This window comes from Zootoca vivipara, chromosome 1 (assembly GCF_965207765.1).
Source record: "Zootoca vivipara chromosome 1, rZooViv2.hap1.1, whole genome shotgun sequence".
NCBI lineage: Eukaryota > Metazoa > Chordata > Lepidosauria > Squamata > Lacertidae > Zootoca > Zootoca vivipara.
The window spans coordinates 70,092,050-70,106,424 of record NC_142582.1 but is presented as its reverse complement, the minus strand read 5'-3'; the positions used below and the strand labels follow the sequence as shown (position 1 = coordinate 70,106,424).

Here is a 14,375-nt window from a genome sequence, read left to right as displayed (position 1 = left end):
CTAGGCCGCATGCTGTTCTCTCTGCATGTTAGCAGGGAAGGTGGGGGACTCTGACCAAGCCAGGTTTGACGGGCTCTGAGGGTCTGCATTTTGAGTCATGTCCGGCATCCTTGGGGTGGAGTCAGTCTCAAAATGTGTTCCACACCCAACCTCCAACCCTCCATGTGCATGAGAAGGTGGTAACATGTGGCAGAGGGATCCTGTCCCGTGAAGAATGGGTTATGTATTTTGGGGCGGTAACTGGAATTGTTAGAGGGAAAGCCTGGGTTGTAATTTTTGTGTGTTGTTAATAAACTTGCATAATGCCTCTCAGTGTGGGAGACTGAATTGGCGTAGAGAGTCAGAACCTACAGTATGTGGGTGGGAGATGAAGTGGGGGGGGGGGGTTATGTTGCCATTTGTATGATACTGTGGTGCCCTAGATGGAGGTGGGAGCATGAGCTAGTTGTAAATTGTGCTTGATGCTTGTAGACCAGACACTCATTTTGGAACAAATGGTTGGCTGGGGATTAGCTGTGTTACGGGAATGATCAAGAATGAGGCTTTAAGTGGAAGCATACTAAAGATTATTTGGGAGATGTTACCAGGGAGTGAGGGGGGGGGGGCTGGCTGAGCATAGCTTCTATTTCAGTTATTTGTTGGTTTCTGTGATCAATTTTTTTCTATTTGGTATATATATATATATATATATATATATATATATATATATGTATGTATGTATGTATGTTTAAGGGCATATAGGGTTTTCCTGTGACTTATGCCACATTAAGGGTGGATCTTTATTGTCTTTTCTGTTTGATTTTCATTTTAATGTGTTATCTTGATATTGTACTTACTGTTGCAAATGTAAATGTAGTATAGAAATTACTTTAATAAATAGATAAATGCCCACACAGGACATCTACAAGGTTTCTCCATAGCAATAGATGTGCCAAATATTGTTTCCTGCATGGGGAGCATTGAATGTATAGTTTTCAAATCGGGGGGAGGAGGTGAAGACCAGCTGAAACTACCCCTCCCAGGGGAGCAGTTTCTGGGGCACCATCAGCCCACATGCAGTAACAGGCTGGCAGAAAATATACATTGCCATCCATCCCCCAAGTTCTCGTAAAAATTGAACTGATTCTGAATGGAGTTGAGAAGATTTGTCCCTCTCTGAGTTTTTCCATGCTATATAGTTTAGAATTCCCTAATTACTCTTCTTGCAATCAAGCTAAGGCCGATCTCACACTTGCATGGGCCTCACTTGATGGCTACAAGGTCGATTGCTGACATGCATATGTGAAGCAGGTACAGTCAGCACTTTCACATTTCATTACATTGCCACAACTCAAACAGTAGCAGTTCTTCAGACAGATGGAGGTCATTAAACGATGAGGCCCTGAGCTATGTGCATCCACGTGTAAATCAGCCTTAAGAGCACATCTTGTCCTCACCGACCCCCTTCTGGGAGCCCCATGGGCTCGTACCATTTAGCCAAAGCTCAACGGCTTTTAAAGTGGAAACTTGTCAGCATCGTCAACACCAGTTCCAAGTGCAACAAAGCCTACCGCCAGCCAAGGGCTTTCTTCTTCACCATCAAAAGCAAACCCCAATTCCAAAGTAGGTTTGCAACACAAAAGCTGTTCAAGCATCTGTCTGTCAGGGCATTTCTCATTCCTTCCAGCTAGTCTCTCACTGAGGGTCAAACTGCACATCATACTTAAAGGGTAGCATGCAGCAACCTCAATCCCCCCCCCAAATAATTACAGCTGCTGTAGGCGGGCAATTGTACCGTACTGAGGGCTTCAATGCATACAGTTTATCAATTTCAATGGCTCTTCTCTGACTATGCCTTAGTTGGATATCACCTTTTGATTTAATGGCAACTGTCTTTTGCTCTCACCACTCGGTTTTCCTAAAATCTTCTTTCTTTCTTTCTTTCTTTCTTTCTTTCTTTCTTTCTTTCTTTCTTTCTTTCTTTCTTTCTTTCTTTCTTTCTTTCTTTTTGCATCATGGATACTGCCATCGACATTTATTCGGAAAGGAGCGCTTGAAATCTTGAAATCTCATCCTGTTATGCTGTTTGCTATACAGTCATACCTCGGTTTAAGTACGCCTCGGTTTGAGTATTTTCAGTTTAAGTACTCCGCGGACCTGTCTGGAACAGATTAATCCACTTTCCATTACTTTCAATGGGAAAGTTCGCTTCAGGTTAAGTACGCTTCAGGTTAAGTACAGACTTCCGGAACCAATTGTGTTTGTAAACCGAGGTACCATTGTATATGCTAGTAGATACAGGGACACTTTATTCCTGTGCAAAGTCTTATCATGTATTTTTTTAAAAAATCTTTTAAAATTTATCAAAATGAAAGTACTATAATGCTGATAGCATTCTTTTCAAATGGCTGGTATGATTTGTTGTTGAAGGGGGGGGGGGACAGCCAAACTGCTATGCAAGAAATGAAAGGGCAAGGAATGTAAGCAGTAATATTAGATCTTTACAACAAATGTTTATTTAATTAATTTAGTTAAATCATCAGTGGGGACCCTCAGCCCACAGCCTTATTAGGCTCATCAGCTTACCGCTTTTGCCCACGAGGCCATTTTGGCCAAGTCTTGCTCATCTGTTCTACACCTGATAGCATCAATGATGTCAGGTGTAGGGCAGGTAATGACATAGCTGACCTGAAAGAAGGTATGCAATCACTGTGCCAAACCTCTGCACAGCCCCAACGATCAGCTGATTGTCAGCACATGCACCTTGCCTTTGCAATTTGATTTCAAGCCCCATGGCCAAAAATGGGCCCCTTGACTTCCTTGCTCCATTAAATGATCGGCACATGGGTAGTCCTGCTCATCTGTCCACTTTGGCCCACAGGGGGGACTGGGACCAGGACCGGGACCACACAAGAATCCTGTCCAAGAACTGCTGCCAGATTCTCCCCCCTGCCATTTAAATGATTGATATTCCTTTTCCCCAGCATGTTCAAATTATAAAATGATAGGGAGGGGGGGAACCCCTGAAAATCTAAAATAATTTTAGGACAAAAAACAAACAAACCATTATATGATAATTGGCATGGTATCAGCCAGTCAGGAAAGTAGTTCTAGGAAGGAACCCCAGAGTCTGATAGAAAGGAGGGTGTTCTAGTCCTTTGGAAAGGGAAGCAAAGATAAGCTCTACTCAAGGTTAAGTCCATAGTGTGAAGGGAGGGGGGGGAAAGTGAATGTTCCTCCTGACCCCTTTCCTGGCATTGCACATCCCACCAGCCTTGCCTAAAATGTCCAGGCATCTCCTGACTCCACCCCTTTGATCTCCACACATTCAGTCGGGGGGGGGGACTAGCTGAGCTCATGTTAGCCTCCTCCACATGATCAGTGGTCAGGAAAGAGAAGCCAGCTGGTTTTGAAAGGTCACAGAATGCAATTTAAAACTTTACCCATGTTTAGAAAATATATCACATTTTCTAAACAGTGACCTCCCCAAAGGTTAAATATTTGGCATGAGTCAAAACTAAGCAAGAGCACTGAGGATATATTAAAGTATTTTAGCTACTCCTTTCAGCCTTGGGTTCTTTCATTAGTTGCATTGCTGAACTACATAATAAAAATCAGACTAATGCATTTTCTCTCTTTGAACACAGATTTTCATTAAGTTTTATGGAAGCTTTAATTCAATTTATAGACTTTTACATCCAGATCCTACTTCTGATATTGTTTGCTTGCTTTTTCTTTTTACACAGTCATGCAAGCATCTGGCTTCCAAAGGAAATAACTGAAAAGTTAGGAGGCAAAACAGCTCTTATTTGGGACTTCTTTTATGTACTTTTTCATCACCCTATTTGTATGTCACCTTTATTTACACACCCAACTAACAACCAAGAGAACCTTTCATTGCCTACAGACAGCCACCCAATCTTAAACAACTCCTCACCCACAATAATACAACCACCAGACTTAACATGGACACTGGTACCAGAGCCTGCAATAAACCCAGATGCCAACTTTGCTGCCACATACACCCAGACAACACCATTACTGGCCCCAACAACATCCAACATACCATCTCAGGACTATTTAATTGCTCATCCTCTAACATTGTGTATGCCATCAAATGCCAACAGTGCCCTTCAGCTCTCTATATTGGACAAACAGGCCAAACCCTACGCCAAAGGATAAATGGACATAAATCTGACATCAGGAACCAGAAGACAGAAAAACCAGTAGGAGAACACTTCAATCTCCCAGGACATTCTATACAAGATCTCAAAGTAGCTGTCTTACTACAAAAGAATTTCAGAAATAGACTGGAAAGAGAAGTTGCTGAATTGCAACTTATCACCAAGCTCAAAACCATGGAGGGACCTGGTTTGAACAGAGATATCGGATTCTTATCTCATTATACATGATAAGCGATCTTCAGCCATCTCAACCCTTGCTTTTTCATGCAAAACCATTTGCAGTCGTTTGCGGTCATCAACAGCTATCAGTCAGTCAATCACCCATTTCCACCACCCTTCTGAGTGATCCCCCCTCCCCATCCCCACCCCTCCCCACCCCTTCTCTACATAAGTGCCTGGAAACTTCCATTTCACTTTATCTGAAGAAGTGTGCATGCACACGAAAGCTCATACCAAAATAAAAACTTAGTTGGTCTTTAAGGTGCTACTGAAGGAATTTTTTTTATTTTACCAAGAGAACAACAGTCATAAAAACTTGAGCTTTCAAGTAGCCTTGAATTATGGAATCATAGAGTTGGAAAAGACACTGTAGGAACTGGAATTCACAATGATACAGCACGATTCATGACAGCTATATTAAATCACAGTTTAGACATGTATAATCAGAAGTCAACCCCATTGAGTTCAATGATAAGTGTGTCAAGGATTGCAGCCTTAATTTATGTAATTCACACACAGAACACTAGCTGTTCTCTCATAGTAGGCAGTTTAGGAATCAACACCATAAGGCCTGTTGGGGCTCAACACTTCGGTCCTCACTGAGAGAAACAACATTCCTATAATGTATATTCTTCTTGCTTTGTAGGCAAAGACAACATTTTGACACATAATCCCTGGCCATCAAAACTGCAATCTAGAAGGAAAACTGGCTACAGTATCAGTTATGTAAAGGTAAAGGTAAAGGGGACCCCTGACCATTAGGTCTAGTCGTGACCGACTCTGGGGTTGCGCGCTCATCTCGCATTATTGGCCGAGGGAGCCGACGTATAGCTTCCAGGTCATGTGACCAGCATGACAAAGCCGCTTCTGGCAAACCAGAGCAGCACATGGAAACGCCGTTTACCTTCCCGCTATAGCGGTTCCTATTTATCTACTTGCATTTTGATGTGCTTTCAAACTGCTAGGTTGGCAGGAGCTGGGACCAAGCAACGGGAGCTCACCCCATCACAGGGATTCGAACCGCCGACCTTCTGATCAGCAAGCCTAGGCTCAGTGGTTTAGCCCAATTCTATCAGTAGAATTGCTAAATAGCACAGCCAAGAAAGCATTTGCAATGATTGGATCTCTATTTGTGCGCCCTCCCCCTCATTTGTCCCTTAAACATAACCATCTCTAGAAAGGAGCATGTTTTCAGTATTATTTTGGATATGCATGACCAGTGCTGGATTTATAGCTTAGGGCCCCACTCTCTTGGGGACTCCCAAAAAAATTAAAAGGGGTAAAAATGGATGTACATTTCCAAAATATGAGACAAAAAACAAAATAAAACCTACATACAGCAACAGTGTTTTGTGTTGTGTAGGCTCCTATTTATTATGTGCAGATGGCTTTAGATACCTATTACGTCCATAAATTACCATATAGCATATATTCAACACAAAAAAACAGCAACAATTGTTGTTGACAAAGAACAGCTGGACATATAAAGGGCCCCATTACCTTCAGTAGCTTAGGGTCTCATCAAACCTAAATCTGGCCCTGTGGATGATGCGTTTGGGATATATAAAACTATCTTGTTCTAATGTATCATTAGGTTAAAAATATCACTCTCATCCCCCTTCTCCTTTTTTTTTGGCCTGTGAGTATTTAGACTGTGTCACTTGTTAGCGTTTTCTATAGGTCTGTGCCAATATTTGAATGGAACAATGAACTATTAGTAGAAGCATGGTATCCATAATGATGAAAGGTGAGGAATTGATTGCACGTTGCTATGGCAGTAAAGCAATCATTTTGAGTATTGTGCTGATTTGCTCACTTACTCGCTCTTTCTCACTCTCCCAATTATTACGGTAACAATGATGTACATGAATTTATTGTAGTCCAGCCTCGAAGGGGAGCCTTGCAGGAAAGAATGATCAAAATAGAGAACTGTCCATTTACAAAAACCTGCCTTCAATACGCAGCTTTTGCTGTTGCTGACATTGTGAAGCAGTACTTTAGAAACCTCCATCTGTGAGTATTGAATTGCTAGGTCAATATGAAAAGATTCACAATATGATTGTGGTCAAAATGGCAAATTAAAAACAAACAACACAACAGAAAACCCTAAACCACCAATGACCACCCTCCTGGACTGTCAATATGATAAAGCTTGAGGAATTAAGTTGTTACAATGTTTGATGCATTTCTAATGTAAAATGACTCTCAACACATTATGCTCCGCTACATATATAAAGCACACAATATGATAATAGTATAAACCAGGAAACCTGAAAAGTAAACACAATAGAAGGCATTTAACAAATGCAAAAAGGGGGAAATGATAAAACGAAATAATCAGTGTTGTTCCACATTGCATGACAAATCATGAATACTGTCCATCCCATTATGTATTTCAGCTCCTATCTGTGGGAGAATTTCCTGAAACATGTAGCTCCCAATTTCTATTTCTAGTTCTTTTTTTAAACTGATAAGAACAGATACTACACTTGATCTTAGCCAAAAGGCCGAGAAGCGATTGCTATTTCTAGTTCAACAGACATGAACTTTCAAACATTTCTTTAAACACACACACACACACACACACAGAGAGAGAGAGAGAGAGAGAGAGACAAACTTTCACCAAGATCATAGTTTGAAAAATTACTATCTTTCCAGGAGGATAACCATCTAGATCAGGCATCCCCAAACTTCAGCCCTCCAGATGTTTTGGACTACAATTCCCATCATCCTTGACCACTGGTCCTGCTAGCTAGGGATCATGGGAGTTGTAGGCCAAAACATCTGGAGGGCCGCAGATTGGGGATGCCTGATCTAGATCATGCTTTGCTTAGTATAAATGTCAGAGCATAGTATAATACTAAATGCCATAAGCCTCTTCTACAGTCACTTCCAAGTAGATAAATTATCCAGGTGTGCTGATTCAACACATCTAATGCCCACAAGTCATATGCTGACTGTAGTGCTCCCCTACAATGTTCCCTTGAGCCCAAGTTGCAGATCAGGAGATAAGGTGGGCCAGGAAGAGCAATGACACTGTTCATACAGGGAGCCAATCACTAGTTTATACAGAATGCTGCATATTCACACCTCTCATTGCTAGCAAGTTGAGTACTAAATCACACAATTTTGAAAGCTGCTTGCTTCCAGTGACATAATTACTTTAGATATGGAAAATTGGAGGAAGGTATTGTTTACATATTACAAAAAAAAAAACCACAAGCATATAGAAGAACGAGTCTTGCTAAAGCAGAACCAGCATGGCTTCTGCAAGGGTAAGTTTTGTCCTGTACCACTAACCTATTAGAGTTCTTTGGAAGTGTCAACAAGCCTATAGGTGGAAGTTATCCAGTATGGTGCTGGAGGAGACTCCTGAGAGTCCCATGGACTGCAAGAAGATCAAACCTATCCATTCTGAAGGAAATCAGCCCTGAGTGCTCACTGGAAGGACAGATCCTGAAGCTGAGGCTACAATACTTTGGCCACCTCATGAGAAGAGAAGACTCCCTGGAAAAGACCCTGACGTTGGGAAAGATAGAGGGCACAAGGAGAAGGGGATGACAGAGGACGAGATGGTTGGACAGTGTTCTCGAAGCTACCAACATGAGTCTGACCAAACTGTGGGAGGCAGTAGAAGACAGGAGTGTCTGGTGTGCTCTGGTCCATGGGGTCATGAAGAGTCGGACACGACTATAAACGACTAAACAACAACATCCAGTTGAAAGAATGTACTTTAAACAAGCTTTGAACAAAAAGCCCTCTAAAAACTCCTGAGTAAGCTTAGCAGTTGTGGAATAAGAGAAGTACTGTCAAAAGCCTTTCAAAACACAATATTTTCCCAAGGCTGCAATTATGCTAATAAACCTCCGACCAGGTTAAAGCCCAGAGGTCTGGTGGATGAATTCTGATTCACAGCCACCTTATCTCAAGGGAAGGTAGGCATCCAACTTCTGAAGTGAACTCTATGTTGGAAAGAATTTCAGTGAAGGCCTTGGAACAGATCCCTAGACTTTATGAAGAATGTGAAAATGTTCTTAATAACCAACACGAGCAGACAGGGCCTTTGATGTTAAGGTCTTATCTAAAAGACGCAGGGGACTGCATGAGAGCGGATTTACCTCCTTTGGAAAGATAAGGGTCTATATCAGTTCTGTTGTTATTCAAAGCTGCATTTCCAGGGAATGTACAGCAGGAATGATAAACTCTCCACTGTTATTCTGTTGCATACGTTTGTTCATATTTCGGCAGTTTCTTAAATACCACTGAATTGGATTTTTAGACGTATGACACTGAGATTAAGTATATTTTATTCATATTTAGGGAGAGAAAATTACCAAACCTAGTCTATTCAAGATGATCTTTGGAGATAAATATGTTTCCTGGCAGGAAAATTCTACTAATTTCAATGTAAATTATTGTCAAGAAAGAAGTATTGGCTAACAATCTAACTTCCCAATCCTACACAGAACTTTGTGCTTCAAAGCTTATTGATTGAAATGGACTAAGAGCTAAATGGACTCAGGGTTTCATGGGAAATGGTGGGAAAGCCACAAGTGGAAAAGTAGCAGAGGAGAGGGGACCTTAACCCTTTTCCTGGCTCCAAATCACTTCCTTCCTCCTATTTACTTTTTGGCTTTTAGCTGTGAATTTGTAAAACAAACACACACTGGAAACTGTGATGGGAAATCTGTTTAGGAAATGGTGTTTTGTGTTTTGGTGAGCTGGCAAACCTAGATTCTCTGTTCCCATTCCCCTGTCTGTGGCTTTTCTAGCAGGAAAAGAGTTGTCAGATTGCCCCAACATGCACTTGTGATTAACATGTACTTTGGTCCTAAACCGATTGAAATCACTGGGCTTAGGCATGCTTATCTTGGCATAAGACTTCACTATAGCAGTACTATAGCAGAGATTTGCACATAGCATCACACCCAAAAAAGTTCTTGGGATGAAAGAAATGTACTGATCCAGGATTTCGCATGAGGAGGGATAAGCCAAGACAATCTTCCACGTTTCATGTGGAAATTAAGAAACTAGTGGACATAATCAGAGTCCAAGGAAGAAATGAGAATTTCCTTGAAGCAGTGATGGGGTGATAATGTTTTCAGTCCAGTCTGAGCTATTTACTTCACCTACACTGAATTTGCTAAAGGATTGTAACATAAGGTTACCAGATTTTTTTTTCAATGAATCTGGGGACACTTTTCAACTTCAATGGATTTTCTACGGGGACTGATTTGTAAATCCGGGGACTGTCCCCAAGAAACGGGGACGTCTGGTAACCTTATTGTAACAGGGTTTAGGCATATTGCATGTTAACAATAATGGTTGCTTTTAGTCTTTTTAAAACTGTAAATTTTTTAAAAGCAGCGTGTTTGTATGTTTTGTGCTTATTTTGATCTAAGCAAGTTTGACCGGTTCTCTCTCTTGTTTAATGGTTTGGCATGTGCCTGCCAAATACACAATCCCCTTATAGAGCTGTCTTTTCAAAGATCCTTCAGCTTTTCTTAAAACATGACACAGAGAAAAGTAATATATATCTAAGAGGAGCACACAACTGGTTGGATGAAAAATTGATCCACAACTAAACACAGTCCTATCCTCAATGCATGTTGTTGTTTAGTCGTTTAGTCGTGTCCGACTCTTCGTGACCCCATGGACCAGAGCACGCCAGGCACTCCTGTCTTGCACTGCCTCCCGCAGTTTGGGCTTAAACCTGGTCGGAGGTTTATTAGCATAATTGCAGCCTTGGGAAAATATTGTGTTTTGAAAGGCTTTTGACAGTACTTCTCTTATTCCACAACTGCTAAGCTTACTCAGGAGTTTTTGGAGGGCTTTTTGTTCAAAGCTTGTTTAAAGTACATTCTTTCAACTGGATGTTGTTGTTTAGTCGTTTATAGTCGTGTCCGACTCTTCATGACCCCATGGACCAGAGCACACCAGACACTCCTGTCTTCTACTGCCTCCCGCAGTTTGGTCAGACTCATGTTGGTAGCTTCGAGAACACTGTCCAACCATCTCGTCCTCTGTCGTCCCCTTCTCCTAGTGCCCTCAATCTTTCCCAACATCAGGGTCTTTTCCAAGGATTCTTCTCTTCTCATGAGGTGGCCAAAGTATTGGAGCCTCAGCTTCACGATCTGTCCTTCCAGGGAGCACTCAGGGCTGATTTCCTTCAGAATGGATAGGTTTGATCTTCTAGCAGTCCATGGGACTCTCAAGAGTCTCCTCCAGCACCATAATTCAAAAGCATCAATTCTTCGGTGATCAGCCTTCTTTATGGTCCAGCTCTCACTTCCATACATCACTACTGGGAAAACCATAGCTTTAACTATACGGACCTTTGTTGGCAAGGTGATGTCTCTGCTTTTTAAGATGCTGTCTAGGTTTGTCATTGCTTTTCTCCCAAGAAGCAGGCGTCTTTTAATTTCGTGACTGCTGTCACCATCTGCAGTGATCAAGGAGCCCAAGAAAGTAAAATCTCTCACTGCTTCCATTTCTTCCTCTTCTATTTGCCAGGAGGTGATGGGACCAGTGGCCATGATCTTGGTTTTTTTGATGTTGAGCTTCAGACCATATTTTGCGCTCTCCTCTTTCACCCTCATTAAAAGGTTCTTTAATTCCTCCTCGCTTTCTGCCATCAAGGTTGTGTCATCTGCATATCTGAGGTTGTTGATATTTCTTCCGGCAATCTTAATTCCTGCTTGGGATTCATCTAGTCCAGCCTTTCGCATGATGAATTCTGCATATAAGTTAAATAAGCAGGGAGACAATATACAACTTTGTCGTACTCCTTTCCCAATTTTGAACCAATCAGTTGTTCCATATCCAGTTCTAACTGTAGCTTCTTGTCCCACATAGAGATTTCTCAGGAGACAGATGAGGTGATCAGGCACTCCCATTTCTTTAAGAACTTGCCATAGTTTGCTGTGGTCGACACAGTCAAAGGCTTTTGCATAGTCAATGAAGCAGAAGTAGACGTTTTTCTGGAACTCTCTAGCTTTTTCTGGAACTCTAGTTTGCTGTGGTCAACACTAGAAGATGATGAAAGTATGAATTGTATGCAAGGCACACCAGCACTCATGAAGTATGCTTCATCACTGGGTAACAGTAGTTAGAATCATTGAATCATGGAGTTGGAAGAGACCACAAGGGCCATCCAGTCCAACCCCCTGCCAAGCAGGAAACCATCAAAGACCATGGTGGTGGTTGTGAAGGGCCCCCCGTAACAGTTCAAGCTTCAGGGTCCCCAAAATGTAGCTCCGCCACTGCATTTACTGTATTAATAAATCTATCCATCTGCTAGATATCTGCAAAATCTTAGATGCATCAGCAGCCACCATTGGTCACAAAGGGAGGCATAAGGAGGAAAGTCATGTGAGGTGCAGTTTTTGGCTTGAGCTCACTGGGTGACTTGAAATACATTATATGTAGGTATTTCATTTCTATCCACTTTGCTTTGAAATTGTATGCCACCCCCTCCTTTGTGTTTCTACTCCATGGGAAGGAAGCGGTAACACAAACTAACAGGGTTAGCATATGAACTGCGCAATTAACAAATGAAGTGATTTATTGCATTGATACAGCTACTCTGCCTTAAGTGAGGCTTGTGGTTTGCTATGGGAGTAAACTACCATTTACGGAGATGGAAATGTAACGAGTTTGCCGAGGTGAAACATGGCAGCAGACATATCAATATCAATAACACCTACCACATTAGCTTGCTTTCTGTGCACACAAAAATTAATAAAAGATCTAAATAGACCAATTTTCATGCTTCCAAACGGTCTCTTTACTTAACCTGCAGTAAGAAAATCCATTTGAACGGTGGTGCCAATTGCTTAAAAGCTGCTGTTTTCATGCTTCATTAATATTTTCTAACCCAGTTACTGAATTCCCACTGACAATCCTGCTAAAGCAGCCTTAGTGAGGTATTAAATTCATCCTGGCTCTGAATGGCCAAAGAAGAATTTCTGAATTTCATTACTGGCTCGGAGAGAAACTTTAATTATCCCTGAATAAACATTAATGACTAGAATTACCTGGTGTGTATGTGTGTGAGAGAGGAGAGAGGGGACCCCTCAGTGTCCATTAGCTATTTAGAAAATGCAGGCACCAACAATCATTACTTATAATGTTACCACTCAGTGACAGCTGCCCAAAGATAGAGGTGCACCAAATTGAGGATGTCAGCTATGCCTTATAAAGATATTCACCTGCCTTGCTCATTAGTGGTGTGTGCATAGAGGCATAGCTGGAGTTTCATTTACTTACTTCCGATACAGCAGTATCTTAAGTGGCAAAAGGATAGTTGGAAGAGTAAGGCTTTCATTCGTAGGGATACCATCATGTGAATCTAATGATGTATCAAATTCAATTTTGGGAAGAAGAAAAAAGGGTAAGGAGCTATTGTTCTCTTAAAGTAAATGTCAGTATATTGGGCTGGATCCATACAGTAATAAGTTGAATTTAACTCCCAGTGAAATTAGTGGGACTTGTGACTAACTTGTCCCACTGATTTCAATGGGAATTTAGTTTGAGTAACTTAGCCTGCATCCAGTTTATTGGATTTATGTCAAGGTCAGTGGAAGCTGATCTAGTAGGATGAATAAGGCCACTGCCTCACCCAACCTCAGTCTCCATTCCCATGCCTGCCTCCTTCCTTACAACCATTCCAAGGAGTGGCACTGCTGGCCAGCTTCCTCCTCCTCAGTCTTAGGGCTGATCCACACTTTCCTTTCCTCTGGGGATGTGGGTGGTGCTGTGGTCAAAAACACTGAGCCTCTTGGGCTTGCCAGTCAGAAGGTCAGCAGTTTGAATCTCCTTGACGGGGTGAGCTCCTGCTGCTCTGTCTCAGCTCCTGCCAACCTAGCAGTTCGAAAGCACATCAGTGCAAGTAGATAAATAGGTACCGCTGTGGCGGGAAGGTAAACAGCATTTCCATGCGCTCTGGTTTCCATCACGGTGTCCCATTGCACCAGCAGCGGTTTAGTCATGCTGGCCACATGACCTGGAAAGCTGTCTGCTAACAAACACCGGCTCCCTCAGCCTGGAAGCAAGATGAGTGCCGCAACCCCATAGTCACCTTTGACTGGACTTTACCAGGGGTCCTTTACCTTAACTTTCCTCTGCTCTTTCGAGGCACAATCAGGGGCATAGGAAGGGAGGCGATAGGGGCGCTCCGCCCCGTGCAGTGTGATCCTGAGGGCGCCATTGCGGCTCATGCGTGCGATGCCCTTATGGGTGGCGGTCCCTGCCCGCAGAATGCGTGCCACACCCCTACGGGTGGTGGTCCCCGCCCCCCAAAATGTGCGCCATGACCTTATGGGTGGTGGTCCCCACCCCCAGAGTGCACGCCACGCCCCTATGGGCGGCAGTCAATGCCTCCAGAACATGCACCAACCCCGCCCCCGCGTGCTCTCCACCCCCAGTGCCAGAGCATGAAGCTCCACCACTGGGCACGATCCATGCTATGGAGCCCCATGTCTGAATGCCCCCACAGACAGCGGTCCCCGCCCCCAGTACGCGTGCTACACCCCTACAGATGGCAGTCCCCACCCCCAGAACGCGCACCACGCCCCTACGGGTGGCGATTCCCACCCCCCCAGAACGCGTGCCACACCCCTACGGGTGGCAGTCCCCACCCCCAGCCCTGCTCCTGCCTGCTCACCGCCCCCAGTGCCAGAGCATGAAGCTCTGCTACTGGGCACGATCTATGGTATGGAGCCCCATGTCTGAATGCCCTGTGGTTCTTTTTGCTCTGGAGCTTTCCCCCTGAAGTCCCGCTCTTTAAAGCTCAGTTGAGCACTGAAGAGTAGTTTATCTTGGGAAAGCTCTGGGGCAAAAAAGAAAAATGCTCAAACACTGAGCTTTTAAGCACAGACCTGTGCCTGAAAAGTGTGGATAAGTCCTCTGCGTAAGAAATTAGCAAGGGGGAGGATGGGGCAAAACTAGAATTAGCTGGCTATCATTGACTCTAGCTCCCCCTACTTATGTCTT

At 43.1% G+C, this 14,375-nt stretch overlaps 1 pseudogene; it reads right to left on the bottom strand.

Annotated features, from left to right (window-relative positions):
* Positions 1-6,692: 6,692 nt before the first annotated feature.
* LOC118075619 (U2 spliceosomal RNA) lies at positions 6,693-6,901 on the bottom strand (annotated as a pseudogene).
* Positions 6,902-14,375: the final 7,474 nt, after the last annotated feature.